At 45.4% G+C, this 26,987-nt stretch overlaps 1 protein-coding gene across 1 annotated transcript in view; it reads right to left on the reverse strand.

The window, feature by feature from the left end:
• Positions 1–1,340: 1,340 nt before the first annotated feature.
• Positions 1,341–26,987, reverse strand: part of XYLB (xylulokinase) — a 159,801-nt gene continuing 134,154 nt past the window's right edge. The window contains exon 24 of the transcript XR_007378216.1: positions 1,341–26,367. The gene's annotated coding sequence lies outside the window, so the exon portion shown is untranslated. The remainder of the gene's footprint in view (positions 26,368–26,987) is intronic.

Here is a 26,987-nt window from a genome sequence, read left to right on the forward strand (position 1 = left end):
GTCAGTTCTGACATAATGCAACAGAACATACTTGTGAGGTGCAGATCAATGTAGCAGGATGCATCAGCAATGTTTAAAAGATGCAGCATTACCTGCACCTGTGGGCTGGCTTTGGGCACTAAATTGTCCTTTGGCAGCTATTTTATCTGTGTCCTCTGCAAGAGCAAACTCCTACCTCACTGCCCACGTCTCAGTAATCTTTGCATAGATTCAGATGGTGTTCTGCAATCGTATTCTTCATTTTGATATAAGATGTAGGTAAGCCAGTCTAACATTGACCAGCCAAAGTTCCAAGTCAACAGATCAACCTCCAGATGATGTGTTAGAAGACATGGACAGGGCTCGAGTGTAGTACACAAGAGGTTGACCTACATGGCCTGTGGAATGGTCCTGCCTCGAGAACAAAGAGAACCTGGATGGAGAGAAAGAATCAGGACTGGATAATCAAACATCATCTCCAAATCCATTCTGAGAAGCCTTAGCAGCAGAAGTCCCACTACAGAATGGTCAGTTCATTGTACAGCACAGACACAGCAGAAACAGGGGCTGATGTAGTGACAGAGGAAGGCAGCAGAAAAGTTAGCACAAGCTGAAGCAAGCACAGGAACCCAGGCATGCACGTTTCTTAATAGCAGCACATGCAACAACTCAGAGCCCAGCTGAGTATGGGAGGCTGGACTGATTGTTTAATATTTGTTTACATGTTTCCTTTCTTTTCTTCCACTTGTCTCAGAAAGGCAAGCTCCCAGGGAAGGAATTTAATCACTATCCTGTCTTATTTAAGAGTGTGGCTGAGAGCAACTCCTGAGAGGATGACAGGACTGCTATCCTTCCCTGCTGTGAGCAGAGGGAATGGCTTCCCTTTAATCCTCAGTCCCGCTACTCTGTAATGTGTTCTCAGCCAGCTGCACAGTGACTGTGAACATGAGGCATTGCCTCTCTCTTCTTGCACCTCTTCCTGCTCAAAACTTACCTTCTTTTTTTTTTTTAAACCAGATCTGAAGTCAGACACTCTCTATGCCCTTTCTCCCCCCCCACAAAATGGTGTTAAATGAGCAGGACTGTACAGACCTCAACCTGGTTCCATTAAGATCTGATTCAACATACATCCTCAACTTTTCCTGTTACCTCTTGGAGCTGGGTCCAGGTATATGTTCCTTATTGCTTCCAAGCTGGCAGGAGTCTCTAGGTCCTGGAGCTACATAGGGTATTTATGATCTTTATGGTAATAACTAAGGGATCAGCTGTGTGGTAGGAGAGTAATGCTCAAGGCAGGAGTAGGCTAGAAAGAGGCATGCACCACTCTGGAATAATCACAGGAAACATTATCCCCCGTTCCTTTGTCATTTTCTTTCAAAGGGCTTTAACACACCAGAACTGTGGGCATTCTGTTTTGTTCCAGGACCAGACCCAACCTGCTATGTCCGTCCCATTGCCCTTGTCAACAATTCCCATAAAAATAATTGAAATTTCTGAAGGTTGCTCTCCTGATGTAGGGAGCTGAGGGCAGTGCCCACAAGTGGGACAATCCATGGTTTGCCATGGAGATTCTCCCTCCCAAGCCAGCAAACTTTTCCATGCCCTGCATGTCTTACACATCTTGTAAATCCCCTGGGGCAGGAGATGCAATTTTGTGTCTTTATGCAGTATGTAGCACAACACGGCCCCATCTCTCCTCATTTATTTTGTGATGTGAATATTAAGTAACAGTGTTATCATCTTTTATTGATAACAGAACCAGGGTGATGAGGACTTTGGCACAGGATGAGCAATGAGTGCTGCACGAATTTCATTACATCCCTGATATTTCAATCAATCTACAAATTGCCAGCTGGAGAAATGTGATCATACAGAAAAATTGGATCCTTACCAAAGAGATCAAGTCTCCTTCCTATATCACATATACCTTATAAACTCATGTCCTGTTCCGGCTGTTTTACAACCTCCACACAGTGAACTTCAGACTCCCACCAAGGACTCAGCTCTGTTACCAAACACCATCCTCTAAGTCAATGCCACTGAGTAAAATCTGACTAGACAGAAGAAAAGCCATGCAGTGACGCCACCATGCAAATGTTGATTATGAGGATATCTCCCCATGGGTAGAACAAAGGCACCTGAAGTTTCTGCTGCCTCAAAATGCCTTATGACATATGTCAGGTCCTACTCACTACGCACAGTCACTTTATAGTCACTTGAGCTGCACATGGGGGAACTCCAGAAGAGGAAGAACGAGCATGAGACTATGCCTGAAATAATTAGGGCACTTCATACTGGTTAATGATCCTTTCAATTATTCTACAAGATACCTGTCTGTCATCACAGTCTACACAGAGACACAAGGAAATAGTCTGAATGTACAGGTTCACAAGACTTGACATCCCATAAGTCACATCCTGTCTGCCACACAACGGACTTTTGCAGCTTTGGTAGCAGGCTGCCAAATCAAAGGCATTTATGGAAGATGATGATGATGGAGAACGTGAGAAGTTGATGCAGGCTGCAGCAGATCTAGTGAGAATACAGTAAAATCCAGAAGATATACAGATTTGGCCTGATATCCCAAACTCGTCTGACCTTGTTAATCTTTTGCATTTCCACTATCACTTATGATAAAAGGGAGCCATGAATTAGATGGAATAGTTTTACATACCTTTCAGAAGCAAAAGTTACTGTAATTTACGGAGTCTTTTTTTTCTAGTTGAACGTTGAGCAGTGAGACTATGGAGCTTTGACAGGTTCCATATAACATTAAAGCAAACAGTGAGATAATAGAAATCACATTTAACTGCCAATGAAGAAGAGAAAAGCCCAGCAGTTCTTATCTCAGCTTTATTAGTCCCTGTGCAATGCTGTTAGCTTTTACTGTTGTTGACGCACCAAATAATATCCAGTTCCATAATTTGTGCTGCATTACTTATCACACAGATGGGAACATGAGAGGAATCTAGGTGCATCGGAAGAGCAAAAATTAGAACAATTGGAGAGAGAGCATCACAGCACAGAAGTTATTCCCCTGCATTAGAGCTACACTCCTATGAAGAAAATTCTAGAGCTGCATCACAACACCCTTCCTGGGCAAGAAGCCTTCAAGGTCCTTCATTCAACATGCCCTACAAAATATATGAAATATATGTATAAAAAAACAAATGAAATGCCCTTCATAAAGCACTAGATGAAAGCACTATCCCATAGCTGAACCATTGGAAGTGTGCTAAATAGTTCTTCAGAGAAATGGGTCTTGTTGGGTTGGGCACAGCAACTCACTAACATGCTTTTGGAACATGCTGGAACCCAAAGCTGTTGAATGGCCCAACACAAACCTGACCATGCTTTTCTGGTCAAAGGTAAAAATGAACCATGGATGGGTAAAAAGAAAGGCACAAAAAGTCTGAAACCACAAGATGACTTTGTCTTCTCTCACTACAACAAAAGTACCACTACAGCAACTGGAAAAAACCTGGAGCCCTCACGTAACAAAATCAGTCAAACCCAGCACATCAGAGTGATCAGCACATTACTGAGAATAAAAGTCAGACGCAGAGAGCTCTGAACAACACTACTCACATTGTGGAAACACAGTCCTGCCCAGCTAAGACTGGGCTAGCACCTCTCCAGAAGATCTCCTTTAACCACCAAAGCAACTGGCTTAGTTCAAACAGCAATCTTGCTGATGGTCTCCTGAGGTGTCCCAGCTGATGGACTCATTTCCATTTAGATGCCAGAGCAGCAAAGCATCTGTAAACTTCATTATCTTGATCATCTTCAGCACAGGGAGCCAGAGACAATTGTGTTTCCATTCAAGCAAGAAAAATACTTGAAAATTCAACATGTGTAAAAACACCTAACTCTTTAAGATCCCAGCTGATGGCAGCTGTCATGTTTCAAACACGATCACTCTGTGTTTAGGAGTGAGAGGTTGAAAGGTATATTTTTTGATTTAGGAACAACTGGAAGTGCTTAAGCATTGAAACAAACACCTTCTAATTTCGTACATACAGAAGATAGAACAGGAGACAGAGACTGAGAAGGGACGCGCTTAAAGCCACGGTCATCTCAAGAAGCTCCAATACCTTTCAGTGACAGCAGGGGGTTGGAAAGAGATGATCTTTAAGGTTCCCTCCAACCCTATGATTCAATGAAATCACTATATTACAGCTATATGATATCAACAAATATATTCCTGCTACTTGTAAGAAGACACAAAGCAGCTGTGGGATTGCATCTCATGACACATCACACCAGCCATTATAACTAAGGTGACTAAGGTTGCTCGAAGTTTAACAAGGCCAGAGCCTCCCAGCTAACTAAGGATCCTTCCACACAGTGCCCTCAGCTAAACACAGTGAATGAGCTAAACGGTTATGAATGAGAACTAGAGGAGCTATAAGTCTAGCAGCAAAAGTGCAAACTAGGGACAAAGTTGGAACCCTGAACATGCTCTTTCACTATGGGGTCTTATTATCCGCCCAGCTCTCCCTTAACTATAGATGCAAAAAGATACAAAAACCCAACCATTTCTGCTGGATTTTGAGACTTGATGCCCCAAAGCAGGACCACGGTTATCAAAGAGTGCAGTGCAAGTCATTATATACATCAGAATATACCCTAGTCTGTCATCTTGGGGAGACATTACAGACTGCCAGAGAAACTCTTAGAAGCCCAAAGAGTCAATCTGCACAGCATCTACATTTTTGGTAGCTGTATAATCAAGGGAAATACAGATGTTATAATTAGGAAGTACACCACAGAGTTTGGCTAAACAGGTTATTACACAAAATAAATACAACAATTTAAAAAATACCTTGTCCTGAGCTTACTGCAAAACTCCAAAGGAGGGATCTCCAGAAAGAGACCCTTTCCTTCTGCTAGTCAGCTCTTAAATAGGTCTAGGAGAGGTGCAGCCAGACTCCACCTCTTCCAGCAGCACAGGTGAATCGCCTTCACCTGTGCTCCCATGGCTGACTCATTGCTTGCCTCAGGTGATCAATCAGAGGTTCAGGCCATGATTCAGCAGTTCCCATACAGTAGCAAACAAGAAGTCTGATTTGCAAAGCAGTAGAGCTGTCTCAGTTCTCATTACTGTTCAAGGTCTTTGCTGCCTGGATGCTCAAATGGCTGATTTCTGCCTCCAGGTTCACAGTGTTGGCTGTTCAGTTTCAGAAGTTCGTTTTCAGTAGAGTGGGCTGCATCAACAAAAGGCAGCTTTTCCATGTCTCAGCATCTATTTGTTCTACCACTACAGCTGGGCCAGAGTGCAACTTGTCATTTAGCGTTGTGCCAGGGCATTCAGATCAGTTACCTCCAGGTTAGCAGGAGTGTACCAGCTCCATATCGATCCTTTGTCAAATATCGTGCACACGGATCCGAGGCTGGTTAAGAACCATTTCCTCTAAAAGTCAATATTTATTCATTAACAACCTTTTAGCTGGTTAATTGAAAGTGACAGGATGCATTTTTTTTGCCTAACAGATTGCATTTTACTGAGTAATTTCTAATTTACAGTAAATATGATTGGAAATAAAAGTTCATTTCTGGTATCAGTTTAAAAACGGTTTGTGCTTACAACAATTGTACCATAGGGAACTGCTAGGCTCTGATTGACTTGTCTGTCTGTGCGTGTGTGCATGTTTTCTGAATTGCAGTAACTTAGCCGAGTTTGTCTCCTAATTCTGAGTATCACAGCAAAGGGACCTTGCAGAGAAGGTGACGGTAAATTGTGTTAAAGACTGATTATTCTGCTATTTCACCTTCTGGCTCTTTTTAAAGTAGGATTAGATGTTTTATTCTTCTCCCTCCCTCTAGCATTGCTTATACGTTTGAAAACCTAAGCACCCAGGGGTTAATATGCTCCAGATAATAGTATAACAGATTTAAAAAACAAGTCAGACGCAGAGAGCTCTGAACAACACTACTCACATTGTGGAAACACTTATAAATGGGCACAAGAAGGAATAATAGGTGCAAAGAGATTTTATTGCCTCAGTAACAAAAGCACTCAGCTTGTTAGCATGCTGAGCTCCTGCCTTCCCCTCGGCTCCTCTCACTCTTACAGGTGAAGAGCACGATCCCTTCTGCTTGAAACGTGGATTATGGAGCAGATGAGAGACGGGAGCTTCCCCAACTGTACTCCTGGCTCAGCCAGGGTGTGGGAGCTGCTCTGAAGGGTGACACCATAAAGGCGGCCCTATTTTATTGTTGCCCACCAAGACAACAATACCCAAGCACCCAACGTGCTCATAAATAAATAGGTACAGCATGGTCTCCCTTCCTCCACCCAGTTCTGAATGTCAAGTGGAGTATTTCTCATTTATGCATCAAAGAGAATTGAAGTGTCCAGAGCTCTCACTCAGGAACAAAACCCTCAGAGGAAACTGGCACCAGACCTGAGCCTGCTTGCTGCCCAGCCCAATTAGGGGCTAGGCAGGGTGCAGCCCCTCTACCCTAATTTCAATATCCAAAAGTCAGACGTCTGAGACCTGCTCAGACCTCAGCCTCTTTTATAGCCAATGGGGAGATGGGAAGTGATCTCATCGTAAAATAAGCGTCTGGGAGAGGTCAGAAGAACTGCCCTCTAGAAAGGGCCATTTTTCTCTGCTGAGAAAACGTAAATGGATCCTGCAGTGATTGTTCCACTGAACATAAAAGAAATGTGTAATCACCGTGCTTTAAACTTAAGCACCTCTAAACTTCTCTATTGAAAGCATATCTAAAGCAGAGTGAATGACTCCCATTTTTAATTGATCATTTATCCCGCTGAAATCCTTTGAACCTGACCATAAATTCCTTAGCCGGCAGCCCTACAAGGCTGAGCTGCAGGGGTAGGTGCTGTCCCCAGCTGATCCAGGGAGTGGATGCACCTCTGATTACAGGTAGTTAGCAAATCAGCACAACAAGATTAAACTTTCCACTGAGCCTTTCCTCAGAGCCATGCTTTGGGATATTCATAGGACTGGATAATGAACTATGTAGACACCCAAGTACAATATTTAAATGCCAGGCAGAATTGTTTTGCAGTTTAATTAGCAACTCCTTCATGGGTGGGAGGGAGGGTGTAATGTAATTGCAGTAGCCTTAACATATCAACAGAGATTGCTCAGGAATTGTGTTTTGGCCATTTTACCCATGCTAAGATAGAAAGCATGGGCATACCGGGCAATGAGGGGAATGGTCCTTGCTCCTGCTTTCTGCCCAGGTTTGTAGGAGCTCCCTTTCTTCCAAGGGAGAGAACCACAGGTAGAAGTTTGTGCTGCACAGATTTTCCCCATTTATACCCATAGTCATAATATGACCATTAATATCAGCTGTGTACCATAACTAGCATTCTCCACAGAACTGTCCTAAAACAAGGTAATATTTATCAAGCAGTTTCTTCTTTCTTTATCCATTTCCTACTAGGTTTCAACAGAAGGCTCTGTGACTTTTTGAGGATTTTTTCAATAAGCAAAACTTCAAAATTCAATATAAGATTTTTTGGACCAGTGCTTGAGATTCCCTCATTAATTTTTATTAAAAAAAAATAAAAATCTTTTCATTCAAGGTGTTTACCAACTCATTCAGTCTCTTTCAGCAGCAGAAATGAAAAATATTCAGCCCTTCAACTATAACCCATGTGCAACCACAGTTGAGCTGATGTCATGTTCACCCTTCATCTGAAACAAATGCTCCTTTCTTGGTATTTTGGAGCCTTGCAGCCACATTTGGAGGCAGAGGGAGATGAAGTACCAGAATGTCATACCTTCAGCACAGCTCTCTCACGAAATTCAGCAGTGGGAAGGAACTTATCAGTGGTGTTTATCCAAAAATTGTCACAGACAATACACAGAAATGTCCCTTCCAGGCAGCAAAGGGACATATGTCAGGTTTGGGGCATGAGAATTAGTGTCTTAGCACTGTGTTTGTTGTGTGAAACCTGGAAATGGGCAAAGAAATCCTTTTTCATCCCAGGCATCCCACCCTCTCAATTCAATGTAAGACAGTAGTTGATGAAATACTGGGACAGAAATAGGAATAAATATGCATGCCCTATAACCAAGTTATAAGTAGGTTTCCAAGACACTTGCATCAGTAATGAGAGGTTTCATTTCAGCATTTTGCTTCCTGAACAGTCCCCCTGAAATTCCCATAATGCTCACAGTACAAGGTCCTACATGGACTAATAACCTCATTCAAGGACATTGATAGCTTAAATATCTCATCTAGTATCTTTTAGGGATCGGGAGACAAGAAATGCCATCCTTCCAGTATGACACAATGGGGAGGAGAGCATTATGTTAAGGCAGCACGTTGGACTCAGTGGAGAGCAGTATCACTGCCAAGTATCACAGCTCAGCCAGGAGACAGACCACTTTTGTTTTAAATCTCTCTTGCTATACTTCCTTTGGGATGATGCAATTCTCAAAGCAAATTAACATACATAGGAATCTCCATTGCACTGGAATATGTCATCAGAAATAACTTTTTTTAATAGTGTTCTACCAGGGCTATGACAGAGTTAGCAAGTCATCTGAATACAGAAGTGTTGCTACCCTGCAGAACCTTCAGCAGTGCCAGAAACCCAGACCCCATGAACAGTCTTGAGTCTTCATTGTTCTTTAAACGTCCTCAAAACAAAAGTAAAAAAAAAAAGAAAGAGCATTAAAAAAAAAAAGTGTTGATTGCAAGCAAATTTGAACTGAACTCTTATTTTTCCCCTGCTTACATTGGTTCTGCAGTACATTTATAGCACAGGAAGGATTTAAGTCCATGGCCTTTAAAGAGGTTTGAAGATGTGATTTTTTGTTCCTGGAAATCCCTACCTTTCCTCTATTCCACTGTTAGAGAAAAAAAACACAGATAATCCTCTGCTTAGGGCTCTGCTGTGGTATTCAGCAGACCTGAGTTCAGTTCTCACACTGCTACACATGTTCTGGGACACCTCTGGCAAGCCATCTCGACTGCCTCTTAAAAGCTGCTTTCAACAGAAGAATCTCTCTGAAGACCTGAGCTGCAGCCAATGCCTCAGTTTCTCATATCCCAATGATTTCATAGAATCATTGAATCATAGAATGGCTTGAATTGGAAGGGTCCTCAAAGATCGTCGAGTTCCGACCCTCTGCTATGGGTAGGGTTACCAATCACTACATCAGACACTAGGTCAGGGTTCCAGGGCCCCATCCAATCTGGCCTCGAACACCTCTTGGGTTAGGTCATCCACAACTTATCTGGGCAGCTTGTGCCAGGACCTCACCAGCTTCAACTTCCTGTGGCTGCAAAAAGTATAATTACATCACAGCGGGGAGAAAACAAAGGGGAAGGAATTATGGTGCTCAGTAGAAATCTCAGCGGTCAGGTGAGAAGTAACCTAATGGAGATTCTAGTGGCTGATGTAGACTTTGAAAGCATCAGCATGAAGAAAAAAGTAGACGTGAGTTGTCAGCTCATGCTTCTGGTTTGTGCCTAATAGACTCTCTCCAGAGTTTTCTTAAACAGGACAAACTACTTCCCAGCAAGCAGCCAAAGTGGTTGTTTTTCCTCCTGATATTGATTACTCTCGCTAGAGTTAGGAGAGGAGTCATCGTATCCAAAAGAAATTAGATGGAAGTGGGAATGTGTTGGCAACAGAGCTATAAGAAATTAGGAAAATCTGCCTGGGGAAATACATCGGCTTGTATTTGTTCTTAGAAAGGTCATCAAGATTAGGAGTCTTGGGAGAGCTTCATTAAAGTCAGTAGAAACACATTACAAGCAGTGAAATTAATTTGGGCAGCAAGAAATCAAACATGCATCCAAGACAGTTAAGAAGGCACCAAGGGGGAGATGTTGGCATGATGTACCCTGGATGCAGGGGTGTAAGAAATGAAGGTCAGAAAGATCCCCATCACGTGGAACAATGGGGTGCACCCTCATTGAGGATCAGCAGCCAAAGGAGCACAGCCCTTACTGATAGTTTGGATCAGGTGTGCATCGCTAGATTGGACATCAAGGATCAAGAGCAGCTGCAAACTGATCTTGCTAAGACGTGAAGCAGTATTTGTGGAGGACAAATCTCTCTCCCAGAGTGGATTGTTTGGAAGCAGAACTGCAGCAAGCTGGTCAGGATATGAGTCTTACAAAGGGCAACTCACTGATGAGCAGACACAGTGAAATCTCCTTTGCTGGAGATGTTCTAGGCTGGATATTAGGAAAAGTTTCTTCTCCAAAAGAGTAGAAATGTCATGGCACAGGAAGGAGCTGGAGTCATCATTCCTGGAGGTGTTCAAGAACTGTGGAGGTGTGGCCCTGAGGGACATCTTCAGTGGGCACGGTGCGGTGGGTTGGACTTGGTGATCTCTGTGGTCCTTTCCAACCTTAATGATTCTATGATTCTGTGACACCTCACAACCCACAGAAGGGTCTTAAATGAAGTTCTTGCACAACCAAGCCAAGTTTTTTACATATATTATTGCTTAGTTGACAGGAGTTGGTACCCACATATCATTTTCTTATTTTGGAGCATCGGTAGCTCAAGAAACTCATCCTTCCAAAGTTTCACTGATGGGTATCTGTTCTGGGAATAGTGTGCTTTTGAAAAATGCGTGTTTTCTGAGTGGAAATTTCTTTGGAAGATTCCCACTCATAATAATAATGGAGAAGAAACTGCAATTTTATTGCATAAATCCAATGTGTCTCTTCAAAGAGAACCTGTGAAAAGCCATCCTTCTCCTAAGTTTTCATTGCACAAAGTGATCCAGGACTGAAACTCTAGATCAGTGCCCCACTGTGCATTATTAAGGCCCCATTTCAGCTGGATTTCAGCTTTGCTGCCTAAGCCTATGGCAGCTTCATTGTCCTTAGTGGAGCTTAGAGCAGTGAAATACAGGAATAGAAATCAACCTGTTCCTGAGTCTTTGATTTGCTCCTGACCATTTCCTTATGGGACTATTAGTTATAAATAGAATTTTCCTACCAGGAAATAACAAAAAGACCTCTTCTCCCTAAGCAGGGCAGGATGAGACTTTCTGCTCATCCTAGGGCAGGAGCAGGGTGGCACGGGGTGACTGACACCAGTCAAGCTGTGAGCCATGGCCCTGTGATGCTCTAACAAAAGGTGTAGGTCCCCTCTTTTCCTCTTTGTGATTTCTAACACTACCTAAAATGAGCTTGACACCAAAAAGGCGTGAGACAGCACGTCAGAATGGAATCTAATTTAGAACAATTTGGGTCTGTTTTCTGCATAATCAGAAATAAAATAAAATAAAATAAAATAAAATAAAATAAAATAAAATAAAATAAAATAAAATAAAATAAATGAAGAAGAGGAGCTGATCTTGGCTTCTTAGAGTTTACAATTACTATAAATCCCCTCACCCATTTCATTACAGGGAAAGCACTAGCATCTCAGTGCCCTCTCCAGCACTCAGTGGGATTACAAAGCTCTGCCTCTTTGCATTTTGAGATTCACAGTGCCAGAAATGAACAGTGGCACAACATGGTGAAGGTCTCCACGTGCATCACAGACTCGATGGCTTCTTCTAAACGGATGCCAGCTCTCCATGTGGATAACTCAGTTACCTCTTCAGATGCTTTTTGTACATCTTCACCACCCATATGCATAGAAAATGATGCCTGTAGCATGCACGGTTAGGAAAAGCACTAAAACCCTTTCTTTCCAGGGGATCTACAAGGGGCCAGGGGCTCTGCCCTCTGCTTTGCAGGGCACCCTGAAACTCAAGCTGTGCAGTGCTGGGAGGGATGTTTTCCTGCACAGTTCCTCCTCGCAAAGCAGCTGCATTGTTACAGGGTGATAAGGGAAAAGAAAACACAGATACCTTTGTTTTGAAAAAAGAACAAACAAGAAAAAAATGTTTTCAAAAGTAAATTCTGTCATGAAAATGGAACATAATTAATGACCCTTTATATGGCTCTGAATGTGGAAAGTAAAAGAGCACCCTCTGATCTCCAGACTTTTGTGTTTATTTCTCTATTTTGCTCTTGCTGGGGAACAAGGGTTGAGATTCCCAACAAGCAGGCCCTCTCACAATAGCAGGTAATTAGTCAAGGGGCCCGAAGGGATCGAATCTTGTCAAGGGAAACTCATTTATGCAGTCAGGTGATTAAGCCACATGATTGCAGCCAAACACCACTGTGGCCTATTGAGACACAGCAGCACACTTGTCACATGCCCTCCGTGGCACTGGGAAATTGCTATTTTCAGACATCCCACAAAGCATCAGGAAGTGCAGCAAATGAGTTTGGGTACCCAAATGGGCAGCTGGGATAGAGGTGGGATGGGGGACCCTGCCTGCTGCAGACGCTGCCTGGGAGGGGGACAGGGCTCGTGCAGCGATGGTGATGCTGTGATGCTTCTCAGAGCACTCACCATAACACATCTCGCCTTATGAGCCCTTTCCCTGGGAGGATAGCTGATCTGTTTATAAATATTACCTATAAATAAACCTCTCACTACCCCACATGAGCTACCCGAGTGCTATAATTAGGGCTGTGATGAATCCACATTGTTACAGATGCACTGGACAGCGAATATCAGGCCTTAAATTTCTGATGATGCCAAATGTGAGCATGGCAGATCAGACACCCTATGCCATTTGTTGAAAATAAATGCCTTATTTATGTTGCCCTGGCTGTAATATCTATCCCCCAGGCTGCTATTATAACTAACACGAGTTTTCTCGGATAGCTGAGCAGGAGACAAAGATCTTCAGGGAGGCAAGAATGTCAAGGGAGAGGCAGGATTAGGAGTGTGCTTTACTCAGACAATTATTTTCAAAGCCTGTGATGTTTAGCCCTTTATTATCTTCCCAAGAGTAGCACAGTTTCTCTCTGCTCCTAGACACTGAGGTACGACCATCTGCTTCTGCAGCACGATTCCCTGTATGCAGAAAGAAGTTCTCTGGAAGTGGAAGGATATTCTGCTGTTCACAGTTGCAGATATAATGCTCACTGTCCCACGATGTTTCACCAGTGCACTCCTGATGGTTCATCTCCGCCACCTGTGTCCAGGTTATCCCAGCACGGGTACATCCAGAATTGGTTGACCTAAGCTCTGTTGTGGAAGGCTCCGGCAGTGGGAGAGGAGCAAGGACCCTAAGCTCCATCCATGCAGGCTGGATGAAGGCAACCCCAAGCTGCTACTAAAAGACCATGGAGATGTTGGACTCAAGCCACCAACTGCACGTGGCAAAGAACAAAGCCAGAAGAGTCAGGAGTACTGGTATGGTTTGCAGCTGCCCACAGGTCCAAGCATCATTTCACAATGCAGACACCTGCCTTGAGCTTTGCCCTGGGGCAGAAATTGGGGTTTTGAATATTTTCTAGCAGGCACCCTGAGCGTTTACCTGCTGACATCAGGAGCCAAAGCTGCAGCATCAAATGGGGGGTGAGAATTCGTGATGCAGGCACCTTCCCACTGTGTGCTAAGGAGACATTCCTCTGAGGTAATTTAAAACTCAAGGCTGATTATTCATTGCTTTGGGAACCATCCCAATTAAAACAGTCTATCTGAAGCTAAGCCTTGAGCTTAGCTTCCATCTAAGCCTTTCCATCTGGGACCATGACATGAGTTCTTCCTTGCAAACACAGGTCCCTGTGAAGCATTCCTGGCCAGGGAAAAGTACTGCTTATACAGTCATAAAGATGGTGAAAGCCAGGGTTGAAGTTGCCTGTGCCTTTGTGTCTGCAAAACATCTAACTGCATGCATAAGCACCTTGTTTGCGCAGGCAAATATGGATTTAGCATGCACAGCCTGGCTCCGTGAAGTAATTTTACAGTCAGTATGTACGTGCCAACCTCTGAAGATTTGTCCTCAAACATCCTTTGGATTCCAGAGTTTATCCATTCAGGAGTCAAAGCGACTTCTGCATTCACACTTGTCATGAAGAGCCTTCCTGGTAGAAATTAGGCAGGGTAAATGTTGTCCTTTTCTTTTCATTTGGCTGGGCTTGGGAAACCTTAGAACTGGAAATGCTGCATACAGCTCCACACAGCCCTTTGGGCACTGGGATAAAATGTTGCTCTGACACACAGGCAGGCCCAGCAGCTTTCGGGAGCTGAGCTAAAGTCCTACTCACCAGCCTGAGGCTCTGCCGCCAGCCTGAGGTATGCAGGTATTCAGTGAGACATGCAAAAACATAGGGGAATGAGAGCCACAGGGAACAGCAGGTCAAGCTGAGGGCATGGGGAAAGCTTTCTCCATCACTCATCTTTAATACCCCTTGTCATGCATGTGCATCTCCTCACTGCTGTGACAAGTCCCCAGAGACCAAGAGAGGTCAGGGCATCAGGTGAGTATTTAAGGTAAACCTATCTTATGTTTTCTTGACTCTTCTGTCCTCTATAATCTCCCTGCTCCTTCCCACAACTTTCCCTACTCTGTCACCATCCTCCATCCCATGGAGCTCACCTGAAATGCTGTAGGATACATTTCTTCACCTCTGTCCCTACTTTCCCACCCACCTCAAAGATTCAGTGATCAAGAACTCCAAACACAGCTCAACCCACCCTTGCATCAATCACTGCCAGGCCAAAGGAGGCTTTTGGGTAACCAAAGCCCAGCTCTGGAAACCAATGCTTTAACCACCTACTTCTGTGCAAGGAGACAGTGGTCTTCAACATATTATTCAATTATTCAACAGATTATTCAAAGACAGCCAATCAAAATACCCCCCATATAGATCTATAGATCCACATAGGACAGCAGTCCTCTCAACTGCTGGAGCCGACACACTCTGGTCTTGAAGCATCTGGAGATGGTTTGATCTCCAAAAAGGTGCCAAACACCTCTCCTGAGACATGGCTTCTAACAGCCCATCCTAAAATTCACATTGCCCCACAATCACTGCCCCTTGTGGACGACATTTTCCATAACTCTTCTTGAATCAACCACACCATTTGCAGCAAATGATCCAGTTCTGGATGAAACCAGCACATTTTTCTCCTTCTCTTGAAGATCATACAGCCCGTGTTCAAACTGCGGCTGGTGGGAGTTTTTGTGTTTAAAAATACATGTCCCCATCCTCTCTCGCGTACATGCATGGCTTGTGCATGACGATCATTTATTAAAACTCCTCACTCGGAGGCGAGCGGCTGCTGCAGGCGAATCACTGCAGGAGAACTGTGATGGAGGAGGTGAGCGCGTTCCCACACCGTTGTTGGAGGGGCTTTGCCAAGCCAAGCATTGCAGGTGGGCTTTTTCTCTTCGTTGGGCCCTCATTTCTTGGAGCTGCCATGGGAGAAACCTCACAGGGCCCCATCGTGGTCCTAATATTCTTCTTTCTAATTGCCCTCTTGTTTGCCTGTATTATTCTGCCTCTTCGTTAATAAAAGGTTCTGATGCGGTTAAACACTGAACACAGCCAGTACTACTGACTACAGTGATATATTTTTATTATTTCTTTTGTACAGCACTTCATTACAGGGGTTCATATTATACCAGGAATCTGTTTTAAACACGCTCTGGGGTCTCTTCTTCCTATTCACTGCATCCCATTAATGCATCCTGAAAGGGATTCTCACATACACACACTTTCTGCGGTTGCTATTTTCTGCCCTTTCTTGCCTTTACCAATCTGCATCTCTCCATCCTGCCGGGGGATTAGAGCCATTGTTGCTATTTAAAACAGCTTCTCTTTGGTCTGTGCTCTGAAGGTTGGATGCTGGCCCATCGCTTTCCCACCTGCTTGGATGGTCTCTGCTTGGGACTGAAATCCCTCATTATGTCCTTCACTTCAATGACGCAGATCTGCCAGGGAATCGGGGCCATACACAATGGGCAATCCGTGTGCTCCTGCCTCTGCAAGTGTCGAATCAGGGCAGCCTTTGAAGTGATCCAGTTGGCCCTCTGAAACTGAGAAATGATGTCTCTGTCTTTACCATTGTACAGAGAGTGGGCTTGAGTGCTGTTCTGTCCTGCAGCATCGGTCCTGAAGCACACAGGTACAAACGGTTGCGACTCCATCACATGAACCACCTCTCTGCTGCCAGCTGTGCTCAGCTTGGTGCAAACTCAGGGATGGGGTAAGAAAAGAGCAAACGAGGAAAAATTAGAATCACAGAATTACAGGATTGTTTGAGTTGGAAGGGACTCTCAAGGGTCATCTATTCCAACCTCCCTGCAATGAACATGGACACCAACAGCTCCATCAGAAACCCGTCCAGCCTGACCTTGAATGTCTCCAAGGATGGAGTATCCACCACATCTTTGAGAAACCTGTGCCAGTGCCTCACCATTCTTAATAAGCCTTCATATATCAATATACATATTTTATATACATATACATGTGTATGTGTGTACATATTTATGTATATATATATTATGTGTGGGGAGGAAGCCAGCCTCTGCAGCTCCACTGGCTGCAGTTCCTTTCCTACCCGGCTGCCTCCAGCCTGCACACAGAGCAGATGCAAATAGAAGTTGCCTCATCTTTATGCCACCTGAACATTAAGATGACAAGGCAATCTCTGACTGCAAGACTAAAGCAGCTTTCCATCCTCTTAGTGCTGCTGGAGCAATTTAAGAGACGGATCTAGGTGCTTGGGTCCAGCCCATTATGTTCAGTGGAGCTGCATCCATTTGCAGCCGTGCTACATTTGACTCCTGTGAAATGCCTCGACATGGGGAATAAATGAGTTTCTATAGGTCTCGGAGTTGCACGCAAATGCACAATGATCTCAGATCCATCTGCTCCCCAAGGCCTGAAAGTAAAATCTGCTTCCAATCTTATGTTTTATGCTTATTGCTGTCATGCTGTTTATACACCCGAATGCTGCACATTCTCGTTTTGTTTAACATAAACAACAACTATGCACCGTCTGCTGAAACTTTGTCAACTGCCTTTTCCTTCTGTCTCAATAATGAAAAGACACAATCTAGCAAATGCATCTTATTCTAACTGTTTGCTTCCAGACATAATACATCAAGCCCGAATGTAAGAGGCGAGGGGAAAAAATTAGATGCATTTGGTTTTGGTAGATGTAACTCGGCTTGGCTTCATGAAATTCAGTAGAAAACACTGAGCAAGCAACAGCCAACAACCAAAACCAGTGCTGTATCCTTTTTAATGCCATCCCAGAAGTTTCCAGTGTGCCAAGCCAAGGTGGTCCGCTCTTGGATTTATACCTCATGAACAGACATTGTATTCATGGGGATGACATTCACTTTTAAGATGCTAAAGCAAGACCTATGCATAGGACTGCCTTCCCCCCCTCTGCAGCATTGAACTTTCTGCCTGTGAACTGCATGACCTTGTCCACTATAGAAATACAGGGCACTATGAACCTTTTTGGTATTGGATGCTTCAAAATGTGTATGCACACAGCTATCGTGACCCATGGTACATCCACTGCAGTGGCCAACACCTATAGGGGAGCAGAAGCTATTGTTCTTCTCGTGGGGTCTCCATTATATCCAAGTGTGCCATGCATTCAGCTCCTCGTAGTAAGGCTTAGCTGTGGCAATTCCCCTCCTAAAGTGAATTTTCTCCTAAGTGAATGCTCTTCTGGGCACGGCCAGGGTTTGAGAAGTGATGTGCAGGAGAGAAACTATCTGACTGTCATTTTCTCCTGGACACCAGAAATGCAAGAATGTCTCTCCTGTCCAAAGAAAATGTCATTGCTGTTCCCTCAACAAAATGACATCAAGTTTGTCAGCTGAGGCTGCAGAATTTGTAAGGAGAACAACAGAAAATACAGAAAAAGAGGGAAAGGAGGAGAGACATTGATAAACTGACTTTAAACTCACTATGCGCATTACTGTTATAAAACATATGTATCATCTTTGCTTCTGTTGTACTAACTGTGCCAAATTCAGGGGAAGGGGGGAAATCCCCATGAAAGATCAGCAAAGCTCCATCCAAGAATACAGAGCCTGACAACTTTCAGTTAGTTGTGTTTTTTTTCCTCTTTCTCAACTCAAATATTAGTGCAGTTGCAACAGAACCAGTTGCCTAGAATGATTTCTACCCTAAATTCACAAAAGGAGATGGGTTTATGCAGATTGCTTTCTTTCCTGCAGGACTTCATAGAATCATAGAACGGTCTGGGTTGAAAAGGACCACAATGCTCATCTAGTTCCAACCCCCCTGCTGTGTGCAGGGTCACCAACCAGCAGACCAGGCTGCCCAGAGCCACATCCAGCCTGGCCTTGAATGCCTGCAGGGATGGGGCATCCACAGCCTCCTTGGGCAACCTGTGCCAGTGTGTCACTCTGCTACCAACTACTATCCCTTAGGTCTCAGGTTCCTCTTGGCTCAAGCCAATCAGTCCCACTATGCTGTATGTGCAAGCACTAGCTCTCCTCGCCCAAAATTCAGAGCATTCCTATGATATTCACCTAAAGGACATATGGACACTCCCCAGTAATTGAGCATGAACAAAATGCACATCTCCACTGAGGCAGCGTAAGAGCAAACTCTGTGCCTCACTGCAGCATCCCCCATACCAGAGCTGTGTGGGGATGTGGCCTTCCAGTGCACTGCACAAACTGCTGTCTTTGGCTTCCAAAAACCTCCAGGCAGATTGCAGCAGAATTCACAACATCCTCATTGGGCAGAAAACAAACAGCAATGGGCTTTCACAATGTTTTGCAAATACAGAAACTCTAAGGAATGATGAGGAAAGCCAGAGCATAAGGTGTCATGGTAATAATAGTTATTGTTATTGATAACTACTAAATAATTGGTTAAAAAACAAAGCATTGCACATAGCCGTAGTCTGAGTTGTTTGATCATCCCATTTCTATTTTTGAATACAGAAAAGCTTGTTTCCCTATTACGGCTTCTGAAGCAATCCAAGACATATGCAGGGATGCCACACACAGAAAATAAAACACACACACACACATCCACCACCACAGACAGCGCGACATTTTCCGAAACTAAAAAAAAAAAGTAGAAGAACCGTGAGTTTATCCTGAATGTGGGCGAGTTCTCATTTCACTGAGACAACTTTCTGGTGAACGGCTAAATAACCAGCTGGGAAGTTAAAGCCAGTAAAAATCAGCTCCCTGGAGTATTTCTGTTGCCTAGGGTTTTACATAAAGCACTGTCTAGTGGCTGGCAACCCTGCCCATGGCAGGAGGCTGGAAATGGATGATCTTGGAGGTCACTTCCAATCCAAGCCATTCTATGATTCTGTAACTCATCCATGCCATTCACTGCGCAGGTACAGCCCTACAAGTTACAAGTTTAACGCTGGGTTGGGCATCTCAATAACAAGAGCAGCAAGAGCAGTAACAACAAGGAGCTAAACAGCTCAAGCAGCTCAGAGAGGATGTAGATCCCATGGCTGGGAGGGTTGTGGGGAGATGAAGAAGACAACATAAGGGTTCTGTGGGACACTGCCACTCTGAGTAAACTATTCCAGAACAGTAAGGCTTTTAGCATGTACCCTAAAGCAGAGGAGCAGTGAGATTATAGGATGGGCATTAGGCTGACTTGATGGATCAGCTGGAAATACAGCTTTCCACATTCTGCAAAAAAAGCATATCATTTCAAAAGAGAAATGTTCTTAAATGAGAAATGTAGGTGAAAACCAGGACCCCAACTCTCACTTCTTCCCTTCTATTTCTAGGTTGGTGTGATAATTGATCCTTATTTGGGTTAAATCCGTGCCTGCTGGGGCCACTGCGGAAGCTCAGCAGCCACTGGAACACAGCTTTGGTTCAGGGCAGGTTGCTGGAAGGTGTCCTGCTGGCCTTGTCACCACAGGTGTTGAGCATGCACGTTCCCCACACTCTGTGTCACCAGCTCTAAATTAGGAAACTATGAGGTCAGTTCCATGAGAAGGCTGAAAACAAAGCAGCAGCAGAGGAGCTGATGTTATCACAGAAGCCCTTGTTGAGGGCTGTGTTTGTTGGCAGGAACGCGGTTGCGTTGCTCATGTCTGGAAGTGTCAGGAGTGACAACATTTCTGGAACAAAAAGCCATCCTGAGCCAACGTGCAGAAGAAAGGAGCTGCAGGTCACAGGCTGGCTGTGATCCACCTGCAGAAGACCTCAACTCAACTCCAGAACCCACAGAGCAGAGCACTGGCTGCAATATCAGGTCCCTCAAAGACAAAATAAATGTATCTGGGGGACTGATGCCCTGAGACAAAGCAGATGTGAGATGCAAAAGCCCAGCTCATCCTTGCCCTGGTTTTGCTGCAGAGCAAGGTGAGCAGGTGAGTGCAGAGGAAGGGTGGGAATGCATCACAGGAGCCCTGCTGCAGTGAGCAGGGTGTCTGCTAGCGGGGGTGAAGCAGTTGCTGAAAACTCCCCTGTGCTTGTGACATTTTGTCACCATGAATATTTAATTAGGCCAAAGCGTGCCTGGCAGTTTGCAGACACTTCCTCTGTGCCAAGGGGCTGCATGAAGCCTCCATCAAGACAGAGGAAACGTGCAAATGAATCCACCACTCCAGGCCACTGTTCACCCTGCAGGTTCCCCCTGCCACCTATAGGAAGCTAAACCCATGCCCACTCACTTGACTACTTTACTAATAGCTCTGTGACAAGCTCTGATGCAGAAATCCCTGTTTTGGCTGAAAAAAAGGATGGAGGTGCCCATTTCAGGTGATCAAACAGCAGTATTTCCAGCAGCCAGCATCCGGATCCAAAGCCAGTTCTGCCTCCAGGACATAAGTGCCAGTTTTTCACATCCATCAGCAGGATCTGCCCTTTTCAACAAGGAATTGCACCCAGCCCTGTGCCTCCCACAGCAGATCTGACACTGGGGTGAGCAAACAGGATATGCCTGCAGCCAGAAAAACCAGCACCAGGTAGGCTGAACCAGTGCCCAAGAATAGCCAGCAGCCCACAGCTTGAGGGTGGCAGGTTTCTGCTGAGACTTGAATGAATTACAGAATCATAGAATCAGAAAGGTTGGAAAAGACCTTTAAGATCTTCTAGTCCAACTGTCAACCCATCCCACCACTTCCACTGACCACGTCCCTCCCTATGCCACATCTCCACAGTTCTTGAGCATCTCTAGGAACAGTGACTCCACCACCTCCCTGGGCATCCTGTTCCAATACACACCGCCCAGGCTTTCTCAGGAATTCACCCACAGCAAATCCTTCTTTGGTATCAGAGATGAAGGGAAGCATCTTCCTCAGTGAAACAAATATATTAAAAAATAGCCCTGATCTCTTACTCTCGGGCTCACATCTTTCCCATGAGCACATAAACCTCAATCATCCTGACATTTTCATTGATTCCAATGAAAGGACAAATTAAAAGCTGATCATTAATTCACAGGCTCCCTCTGCCCTTCTCCCACATAGGAACATTGGTTTATTTATGTCAAATATTCACTTGGCGCTCTGTCGCCAGCTGTGCCATTACGCCCCAGAAATTTAAGAAAACTCTGAATTGTGAAGGCTTATCTGGACTACAACAGATCCTTGCCCACTGGAGGTTTCCCCTTAAGCACCCCAACATAACCAACCTTAGGATCCTTGGATTCCAGCTTGCCTGCTGTAACCCATTGAAATTTAATTATTTTTCAGTGGATGAGCCATTGGTTTGCATTCACCCTGTGCAAATCAGCTTCCATGTGTCATCCAAAATTAGGGAAGCAAAACCAGGCTGTATCACGTGCTGATATGCATCCACAGGGGAGGGCAAGGAGTGTGAGCGGTAGCTGACAGCCCTGAGTTTGCTGGGCACAGAGCAGAGGATGATGAGGGCTCATGGCCATACAGTTCCTCATTGGGAGCGGATGGGCAGTGCTGAGCTCTGCTCTCTGGGGACAGCAAGCTTGGGTTTTCTAAGCAGAAAACATGGTGTGTGTTTAACACCCCAGAGCTACAGCAGGAGGAGGTCAAACAACTTAGACAAAGTCACAGAAGAAGTCAGAAGAGAAACGAAGAGAGGCCACGGTCCATCTGAGGCCTCCCAGCCCTGTGCATTAACCACAGTCGTCCTTTTCCTTACATCTCATTTTATCCTCTAAATGCTGGAAGCTGTTTAGTGTCTCTTTTTCTTTCTTTTTTTTCTTTCTTCTTTTTTCTTTCTTTTTTTTTTTTTCCTGTTCAAATATTTTACTAGCTGCACTGAAAAAAGGCTACAAACAGTGGGGGAGAATCTCTCATGGCCAGAATACAATGAAGCACATAAGTGCGAGGGATTGCTCTTTACAATGCTTGAATCAAAGATAAACATGAAAAGAGCCACATCCTTAGAGCATAAAACAGAGGAAGGCACCATTCCCGAGGGGAACAGTAATGCCTTTAACAAATAAACCACCAAAAAGGTCATAGCAATGTGGGAAGGGTATTTTTTCATCCTGCAACCTACCTGAATTTCAAATCCTGGCAATTTGCTAGCAAACAGCTCTGGAAAGCAGCATTGAGATGCAGGATGTGCTTCATACAAAACCCATCTTCCAACAACCCCAAAGCGTTCTGTGGTCTTTCACTGAGGAAACTTCATGCATCCCTACTGCTGGCTGGAAAGCTTTTGTCCTTAATCCAGTATCAGGCCTATAATGGGCTGATAGAACGCTCCTGGGCAGTCAGGAATATGGCATGCTCCGTGAACTCCTCCTGAGTTGCAGGCTATCATATCTCAGGGAAGAAGGCAAACTCATTCCCAAAACTAAGAGCTTACTCGGATGCCTCCTGAGTGCCTCTGAAGGGCAGATGGGAGCAGCATTTTTGTTTGCTTTAGGAAATAAAGCACTTAGAGTACTCAAGATCCCTAAAACAGCAGTGTAGCAGTCACCTCCAGCCCTTGGGTTGGGGTCAAGATGCTCTCCAACAGCCCTCAGTTGCTCTCAGTGCCCTCAGCTCTAGGAGGCCACTGGTGACTGCTGCCAAAGCTATGAGAGGCTGAGGACTTTGCTTCACTTCAGTTTTCCACCCAAGTTATCCAAGCTGGCATGTGTGAAAACATAAGCAAGCATGAATTGCCTATCATGGCACATCTTCAAAACAAACCATTTCCTCTTCTGTCCTCCTGCAAGGAAGAAGTAGAGCATTTCACTCAACTCTGATAAACACATGCATCCTCCCCAAATTCAGGAGCATGTATTTGGTCATGGGAGAAAAACTGGTGTCATAGAGGTTAAACCCTAGGGGAGACAGAAGGGGAACATCAGGGATGAAAACATCAGGGCATGTTTGGAGTCCACCACATTTCTTGTCAGCCACCTGAGTGAATTGTTTCAGTGTCCAGGGGAGACGGGGGGCTCCTGAATATGCATCACACCACAAGGAGAGCTGCCCATCACCAGCAGTCCCATAGAAACAGTGTCAGGGGCTCTGCCACTCTCTGCTGTAGATGTGGAATTATTCTACAGTTACATCAAGAGTGCAGTTCTGCATCCACCCTGCAGCATGGTCTATGCACTTGGGCTCTGTTGCTGCTATCAGTAATTTTATTCAACAAATAATGAAAATATAGAGGAATCAGATAGGAAGGGAGGGACGGCTGCCAGGACGGATGTTGGGACATGCTGAGCCACAGCAGGCAGTGCAGTCGGTGGGAAGGAAGGTGTTCTTTCAAGGGGAAAAAAAAAAAAAGATCAGAGAGGAAGCAATCATGAGAAATAAAAGGGGAAGGAAAAGAAGCAAGGAGCGGCTCCTTTCACTGGTATTCCCCAAGCACCTGGAGGCAACTGAAAAGCTGGGTGGAAGAGGGTGGTGTTGTCTTTCAGTGACGAATCCTTTGAGGGAGAAAATCAAATTGATGTATTTCCCAGGGAGAATAGGAGCCCATCACCGGCACCAGAGGAATTCACTTGTAGGAGGCCTAAGCGAAGAAAACGCTTTTATATTTTACTCGATTTGAAGACTTATTTTTTTCCAGAGAAAGGGGGGAGATCCCATCATTGAGTTACATCACTGCTCTCCCTGAATCTCGTGAAAATCTTCTGCTGACATTCACGAGTGTGGGAATGGGTCGGGGGTATGGCCTGGTCCAGGAGAGCTCCCCTTGCTCAGTACCACCCAGACAGGGTTGGCTTCCCCAGAGGATCCCTGTGTTTTGAGTTTCAGAGAAGGCCCAGCTTGCATGGTTTTCTTTTCTGGGGCAATTTGATGCCTTTTTGTACAGATGGGACCTTTTTGTCTTGCAACTGAGCCAGAGCAGCCTTCATTATTAATGTATTCTTGGCCACTTCGGCACTTTCTCAGAGCTCCATCCTCGTGTTTGCTATGATTTATACTGTTGATATTTCCTCTGATATGTTATGGCCAAGGTGAATTAAGCTCAGGTTTCACCAAGGCATATAACACAGCTACTTCAGACAAGAAGAAGAAAACACCTGTATGTTTTCACCTGCCTCAAACTCCAGCTTTTAAAACACAAGACAGACAGGATAAGGTCAGCTTTAGCAGTCACTGGCATGATTGAAGAACAGCTCAATTTCCACCTGCTGCCAATGGAAAGCTGCTTCTGAACCCCTCTCTTGCAGCACAGATGAGCAACACAACAAAGCTGAGCCTGAGTCAATAAGTGGCCCAAAGGCCCGGGTTCAACATGTGCTCAGGAAGGGTTAAAGAGTGTTTTGGTTTCACAGCAGACTGATATAAGCCTTTGGAAATGGCTGCAGAGATTATCTCAGCCAGGCCACCAGACCACTTGTCCCTTCCACCATGCTTCTTTACCCTCAAGAGAGGTAGAAAGTATCAGTCATAGAATCAGAGAATCACAGAATGACTTGGGTTGGAGGGGTCCTTAAAAAAATCATCTAATTTCAATCCCCATGGGCAGGTTGGCCAACCACTAGATTTAATTTAAAAAAAAAAAGAAGAACTATATTCTATATTTATGACAAATTGGTGGCTCTTGTTATGTCTTCCGTGGCTCAATGGGCCAAGCACAGGCAACTCTTTTTCCAGGTTAAATCACAAAGCTACTACCACAGAGCTTGTAAGATCAGCTCTCCGCACCCTACAAGTGCTCTGCTGAGTGTTCCTGATGAGAAAAAAAAATGTCCTTTTGCTATTTCCATGTGGATACACCCTACTGGGAGCAGGGAACAACTAGATCAGAAATTTTCAGACTCTGGCTGAAATTCAGTAGCGCTGGAACACAACAATGGCACAGAATCATAGAAATCGTAGAATAATAAAGGGTGAAAAAGTCCAACCATCAACCCATCCCACAATGCTGATCATATCCCTCAGAGCCACATCTCCATGGTTTTGGAACACCTCCAGGGACGGTGACCCCACCACCTCCCTGGGCAGCCTGTGCCACTGCAGCACCACTCTTTTGGAACAAAGTTTTTCCTAGTATCCAATCTGAACATCCCCGGGCACAACTTGAGGCCATTCCTCCTCATCCTATCATCAGTGTTTGCAAAGAGCACTGGGGAGCTCAGCCACAGCACACACAGCCACCCACTCTCAAGGATGCGCAGCATTACAAGCAAAGCAGCCCTCAGAAATGCAGCAAAGGGCTGCTGGAGGGCTCCTGTTTGCACTCCTCCAGGCAGCCACGTTCCCAAGCAAGCACAGGGCTCGGGGAGAAGAAAGGATTTTGCACGGTTCATGTGTCAGACACAGCCCAGAAAGGTCAATCGGTTTTGCAGCGGGAGCCAAAGGAGAGGGAAAACTGTAGCTGATTTGGAGGAAAGGGGGAAGGGGAGAAAGAATCTGTGAGCGCGCCAAGAGCTCTGTAAACAAATTTCTCTGCAACGTTGCAGATGAAAGAGCAGCGCCCGGTGAGCGGGCTCCAGCCCCTGGGCATAAATCAGAAGCTGCTCTCAAACCAAGGAAGTCACACTGGTGTGGACAGGAGGAGATCACCCCCTCCTGCTCTGGACAGTAGTGCTGGGTCCCCAACACGCTTCCCTCATCCAAACTGGCGGCTCACTTGAGTGGCTGTGGTTGGAAGGAGCGGTAGCCCCGATGCTACCCCTGCCTGGTTTAGGGCAAGCATCGAAGCACATTCACCTGCAGGAGGGAAGGTTTCGCCTCTCACTTCTGCTGCTGCCTCCCAGCCTCGCTGAGCATCCCTGCGTGTCCAGCAGCGCGCAGGCTCCCACTCAACCCGCGAAGGCAAAGGGCGGCTTTCCTACAAGGAGATGAGCACTGACAACGAGCGCGGCTCGCTGACAGCATGCTGAGCCACGAGCCACTTTTTACACCCTCTTACAATAAATATGAGCTGGAGGGGGGCTGCGCTTTTCCCACTCTCCCGCCAGCAAGGCCTCTCATTGTTTACTCTCCCCCAGCAGTCCAGGCGCTCTTGTTAATGTGCTGTGATTGAGTGCTTTGGAGAGGATGGGTTTGGGGTTAGCTCCCGGCTCCCTTCGGAGAGCTGTTTACTCTTCAGTGATGCCTATGGCCCGCTGAAGACAGCGCTCCTCCACCCCTGCTGGGTCCATCTGCTTTGTCTGCCTGTTTTCCTGCTGCCACCGGCAGGCAGCTGGCCTGCGCGTTTCAGCCAGCGCTGCAAACCCCTGGAGGAAAAAAATAAAATTAACCCCGTCAGGAAAGGGGCTGGGAAGGATGGGGAGGAAGGAGAGAGAGGGGTGGTCACAAAGGACGGGGCCCAGCTGATGGTCACAGTGCTGCTGGCACCATGTTGGGGGTTGGATGGGTTTTTTTGAGTCACCCATCCCATCCCCCAAGAGCCAAGTGCAGCAGCATGGCTCTCCACCGTGACATGGGGCTGCTCTGTTCCTCCCCCATGCTGCAACACCAGCTGTGCCTCCGTCATTGCCCTGCCAGAACGTTGCACTTTGGTGGCAGCCAGCAGTTGCTGGAAATCTGCACGTGGCCTGAGAAATAAGGTTTATGGACAGTCAGGACCACAGCTGGCACATGTGGAATTTTAGTGGAACTTTTGGAATGGGTCCAGAGTATGGAGAACATCTCCTGTGAAGACAGGCTGAGGGAGCTGGAGTTGTTCAGCCCGGAGAAGAGAAGGCTGTTGGGAGACTTGACTGCAATTTGCCAGTACAGGAAGGGAGCTTATGAACAGAAGAGGGACTGACTTTTTATGCAGTCTGACAGTGACGGGACAAGGGGGAACAGTTTTATACTAAAAGAGGGGAGATTTACTTTAGACATTAGGAGG

This window comes from Lagopus muta, chromosome 7 (assembly GCF_023343835.1).
Source record: "Lagopus muta isolate bLagMut1 chromosome 7, bLagMut1 primary, whole genome shotgun sequence".
Lineage (NCBI taxonomy): Eukaryota > Metazoa > Chordata > Aves > Galliformes > Phasianidae > Lagopus > Lagopus muta.